Source organism: Apium graveolens, chromosome 1 (assembly GCF_009905375.1).
Source record: "Apium graveolens cultivar Ventura chromosome 1, ASM990537v1, whole genome shotgun sequence".
NCBI classification, from domain to species: domain Eukaryota; kingdom Viridiplantae; phylum Streptophyta; class Magnoliopsida; order Apiales; family Apiaceae; genus Apium; species Apium graveolens.
The window spans coordinates 55754022-55759982 of record NC_133647.1 but is presented as its reverse complement, the minus strand read 5'-3'; the positions used below and the strand labels follow the sequence as shown (position 1 = coordinate 55759982).

Below are 5961 nucleotides of genomic sequence, written 5' to 3'. Positions count from 1 at the left end.
TTATTCCCCCAGCTAAAATTTGGATGATTTCTGTTATTAGGATGATAAGTAGCTGGCACAGGCTGCTGTTATCGCTGATAATTATTCACATAATGAACAAATTCGTTGACAAGAGAACACTGATCCGTAGCATGAGATCCTGCACAAAGCTCATAAACCATAGCTATTTGATTAACTCCATATATAGCCAGAGAATCAACCTTCATTGACAGCGCTTGAAGCTGCGCTGCAATAGCGGTAGCTGCATCGACTTCCAGAATACCTGCTACCTTACCAGGCATCATCCTCTGAGTTGGGTTTTGATGCTCATTTGCATCCATAGTCTCGATAAGATTATAAGCCTCAGTATAGCTTTTAGCCCATAAGGCGCCTTCAGCTGCTGCATCGAGCATGGGCCGAGATTGGGCCCCCAAACCATTATAGAAACTAGTGATCACCATCCAATCGGGCATTCCATGATGTGGACACTTTCTCAACATTTCCTTGTAGCGTTCCCAAGCTTCGCACATAGATTCTGTAGGTTGCTGCGCAAACTGAGTAAGAGCACTCCTCATAACAGCAGTCTTTGCCATCAAATAAAACTTCACCAGAAACTTTTGCGCAAGATCTTGCCACGTAGTGATGGACCCAGCTGGTTCAGAATGTAACCAGTCCTTAGCTTTGTCCCTCAGTGAGAATGGGAAAAGCCTCAGCTTGATAGCCTCATCAGTCACGCCATTATACTTAAAAGTGCTGCAGATCTCGACAAAATTCCTTATGTGCATGTTGGGGTCTTCAGTCGCAGCTCCTCCAAAAGATACAGAATTCTGTACCATCTGGATAGTGCCCAGCTTGATTTCAAAGGTGTTAGCTTGAAAGCCGGATGAAGAATGCTTGACTGAATGTCATCAATTTTTGGCCGAGAAAAATCTATAAGAGCTGGATCAGCTTGAACAATACGATCACCCATGTTTACTGGTTCTTTCCGCTCAGTTCCTGAATCCGAATCTTCAAAATCTAACTTCTCCGGAATATTAAGAACTTTGTCTGTCTCCTCAGCTGTATCCAAAGTCCTCTTGTGAGTACGAGAACGAGTTTGCATAAACGCTCGCTAAAGTACCTGAAACACAACCGGAAACAATAAGTAACTACTACGTCCTAATCACTGAGTCCAAATGACCAATAATGGTAAGTACATAAACTAAACAAATACGCCGAGTCCCCGGCAGCGGCGCCAAAAACTTGTTAGGGCAAAAACACACGCTAATATCCACGCAAGTATACGCGTTCGCAAGTAATATAGAATACTTTCTAGTTCGTTCCCACAGAGACTCAGACTAATTATTGTTTAATTAAACTCACGCACCAATGTATGATTACTTCTCAATGTTAAGACACTAACACTTAGAATTGTTGACTAAACATTAACTACAATTAACTACTTAATTAATCACTTAATTAACACTTCAAATCAATAATATTAAAACACTCATGAGATCACAACTTCATTACTACTTCCTTCAATAGTTATTGTTATTACCTTAAGCATGTGACAGTGATGATATTAATCGAATAACACGAAACTGATAAAAGCCAACTTTCATTGTACTAATACCATTCTACTAAACATCCACAATTAAGATAGAAGTTGAATAGTCATCAATTATGTTGAGTTCCTATATGTCTACAGAAATTGACAACACAACGATTTAAGCACAAGTTATTCCTTTTGATTACACAGGGCAAATAAAACTGTTAGAGTTACCCACTAATCATGCACATCATACATGAACCTATGCTAGCATGGCAAGTTCTAAATCTCAAGATCCATCGTCGCTTCACAAGAGATTAACACCCTATCTTATATGTTCGCAACGCACATAAGACGAATACGCACAACCAATACTAGATATCATACAATCATCACACACTACAGTATTAACAATTAACTAAAGAATTCCATAGTAAATCTGTTGCGACCCCATGATCACGATTAGCCCATAATAGCACTCATCGTCATCATGGGTTCATATGAAATCATGATAAACAAACACAAGAAAATAATAACTAAACTTATTATATTAAATCAAAGTACGTCACAAGAGTAAATAGGTTCAAAGTAAGAAAACTAGCATCCAACGTTACAACGAAACAAGAATCACGAGAAAATATGCTTCCTCTTCGTTGCTGTGTGCTAAAACGGTCCTCTTCCTTATCTCCTTCGCTCCTTGCATAATACCACGATCCTCTCTCGTGAAAACGTCTCTAAATCTACTTATATAATAGTCCCATAAAACTCATATTACATAGAAGTGGAAGCCAAACAGAAGTAGAAGTCCTAAAATAAATTGTCTTTTTTCCCGACCCTGCGCTGCCGCTCAGCATAGCTGAGCGGGCGCTCAGCTTTCTGCGCGGCCGCTCAGCATTGCTGAGTGGGCGCTCAGGACCCTTCTGGAAAAATCCTGAGTTTACTCCGTTTCTTCGCCGTAATCTGCCCATTTCTTTCCTCTCGTAATGGTGAACACATGCCAAGGCTTATTCTTGATGATTACTCCTCTGAAATGCAACTAATACCCTGAAATGCATAAACACTAGAAAAATGCATCAAATACACAAAATACTTGATTTCAAGGCACCAATTTAAGCCATTTTAAGATGTTCTAAGTGGTATAAAATGCCACTTATCACTAAGTTATTATAACCAAACACTTCTCAAACAACATTCTTACCTGGCTCTGATATATTCACCATTCGATACAATTTTTTTGCTCTGATACATCAAAAGTAACCATTGGTGTCAGACAAAATTAATAGTTGGTATCAATACCTCTTGGTATTGGAGTTGTGATGAGAATGAGGGAGATAGTGCCAAGAAACACCATATAAGGATGGAAAGGTCAACCCTACAGCTCTATCTCTCACAAAGAAGTGGAGTATCTATAACCTGAGAGATCTGTAAGCCCATCTGTATTCTCTCAAAAGGATATGGAGCTGAAAAGGCAGATAAACAGTTACTAGGTGCATTCTCCCAACATGATGTTATCTATTGAAATTCGCCCATCAACCAGGGCATCTGAGTGAGAGTCACTACCCCTTGATTAAAATATTTCCAATGTATATGTGAGATTCAACACACAATGAAGGTATTAACGCATAAATTGTTGTTATACCATATCAAGGTCACTGACAATGGATGAATCCTGGATCATGTTTCTGCTCTTTATCTCTGATCTTGAATAAGAACCTATAATTCTGGAAGTTGATTGATCTTAATCCTCAGATCCTGGCCTCTGATATATAATATGATCATGGACTCTGATTTTTGGATTAAGGTTGAGATTTTAAGATCTGGGGTACATTTGGATTGGTAACTCGGATAAGTCTTCACAAACTTCAGAAGAAATCTTTGATTTCTAATGGCATATCATTGATCATTTATTATCTTCCCAAACTTCAAATTTGGAAATGATTTTGACTTTGTCAAAATAGCAACTTGTAAATGAGGACTCGTCTATCATCTGAACAGTTTATATGGGATACTTCTTCATGGAAGTTGAGGGATATCAGGAATACTTCCGCTTAAAAGAATCCTAATTTCCCCTCTCAGAATGAACATTTTTGAATTTTTTGACTGAGAGTTTCCATCCTTGAAGGTGGAAGGCAACTTTTCTATGAAAAAGATTTTCTTGCAGGTACACTTTGATGTTTGGAGCTTTGAGTGTGTGACACACTGTGAGACTGAGTAATAAACACTTGAGTATAGAGTGAAGTGAAACACAATGTGAGATCACTAAACAGAAATCACACACTTGCACTGTGAAGAAATGGTTACAATATATAATCTCTTCACTTGGTGGTTTGATCCTAAGATTCCACTCTGATACACTTTGAAGGATTACTCAACTAAGGGGGAGAGATTATATAGAAATTACAAATATTATCAAGATTCAATAGTTTTTCTGAAACTAAGAAGGGGAATTTCCAACTTTATTGTACTAAGGAAGGGATTCTTCATCTTAGGGGGAGAGATTATTGGGTTTCGATTTTCTGAGTTCCAAAATGTTTTCTATGTGCTATATGGGAAGATCTGAAGATTATTGAAAACAATTTTTGGAAGACGTATCTATCTGCAACTTTATATAAGGGAGAGAAGAATTTATTCTTTGCTGAAGCTGTATGTGTATAGAAGATGCGGTAGATATAAGATAGTATTATTTCCATGTCCAAGAATGAAATTTGAAAGTTGATTGAAGATTTTTTGGTTATGTTTAGTTGAGTTATCCTCGAAATTGTGGTTTCTCTATTATTATTTGACCATCAGGTGTAACAATTAAATAGGGGGAGATTGTTGACCAAGATTGAAGCTGTGTGTATAACTCAACAATACTGGTTTGGATAACTCAGTATAGAACAAAGGACTTTGAAATAATCTATATTCCACTAGAATCAGTAAAGATTGTTTATTGGGCATATACAATATGGTTTTGGTAGCTACAGTGAAGAAGACGTCAGCAGTGATCCGTATGAAGTTCATTAATGAGTTCATGCATTAGAAGAATAAAGTTGGAGTCATTCGAAGCAGTTATCAGGATCAGTGTGAAAACCTCAAGGATTCTTAGTGAAGTTGTTTATATATGGTAAAATACTTGACAATGATTTAAGAAGATATAGTATGAAAGCCTGAGAGCGGAACTAGTTACCTGTGAACCGGATCATTGCACTAGGTGTTAGTGATTCGTGAAAGGAAATTGAGTATTATCATTAGGAATATTTTCAAGTGAGGATTCATATCTGGGAATACAGATTTTATGATTTAAACGAAGACTCAAGAGAGAAGATTTAAAGACAAGACAACTTTGGGATTACAGTGCTCTACAGAAACTAAGTCAAAGTGATTATTACATTGTAGTAGGATTCACGATGATCAGTATATTGAATATCAGAAGCAATATCTTATAAATACAATTCAATATCTAAGTACAGGAACTGATCTTGACCTGGTACGAGCCTCAGGGAATAAATAAGAGCAAAAAGAAATTCAGAAGTGCTTGATTAACACTCTTGGTCGCCAGTTAGCTTGTATGAGAATGTTTCTAAGGCAAAAATGCTCTCCTAGCCATACTCCTAGGTCTTGGTCGTAAGTAAGAAATGAGGAGGAGAGAGGAATGATGCCCATATGCTTCATGGCCCCACAGAATCTTTACTAAGCATTCAAGAAGTAGCTAGGTCGCAAGTAACATCCTCCCTAGCTCAAGAGTCGCAAGTAATTCTTCATACAAGGGGATTGGATCTCAAGCTAGCAGTCTAGAATTCCTTAGTCGTAAGTTAAATGGAATGCATGACAAACTAAGTGGAAAAATCCTCTTTGCATTGCTTTGGTCTCCTGTAAACTCCTTAGAGCATCCATAGGTCGCAAGTTGGCACCTTGTTAGCCTCAAGGTCGTAAGTTAGGAGATATAGGGTGCATTCCTAGTCGCCAATAAGGAGAAAAAAGTTTAAGTGCTATTACATTCCTCCTGGTCACAAGTTAAATGGTTTGTGAAGCTCAGGGATGCAAGTAACATAAATATGCAAGTTGTACATTTTTAAATACTTGGTTCTGGTGATTTCACGTATAATTCTCCCTCTAACATCAACCTATCAGATTCAAGCGAAGCTCTGCAGAATTTATTTTCTCGGAGAATTGTTCGATTGCATTTATTGAAATTAAGGAGAGAAGTGCTTCCTAATTTGATTTACACCATTAAAGTCTTACATTTGAAACACTCATCTTTTATAGATTCCTTGTGTGTATTGATTATCATTTGATAAAGAAGCTATAGACTTTTGAGTGATAAAAAGAACACTAGATTGATAGCTATTGTATTTGGTTCTTTTTATACTTGTTTTTTCAAATCATTTATATTCGGAGTTGTAAGAAACCCCAACTTCTTCATTTATGGGGGTTTAATTTCTTAATAACAAGAATTATTTCATGAATCT

The 5961-nt window shown here is 37.2% G+C and overlaps 1 non-coding gene across 1 annotated transcript; it reads left to right on the top strand.

The window, feature by feature from the left end:
- The first annotated feature begins 450 nt into the window (after positions 1-450).
- LOC141683814 (small nucleolar RNA R71) lies at positions 451-557 on the top strand. Its single transcript, XR_012560454.1, has one exon. It is a non-coding gene; the product is annotated as a small nucleolar RNA R71 (small nucleolar RNA).
- Positions 558-5961: the final 5404 nt, after the last annotated feature.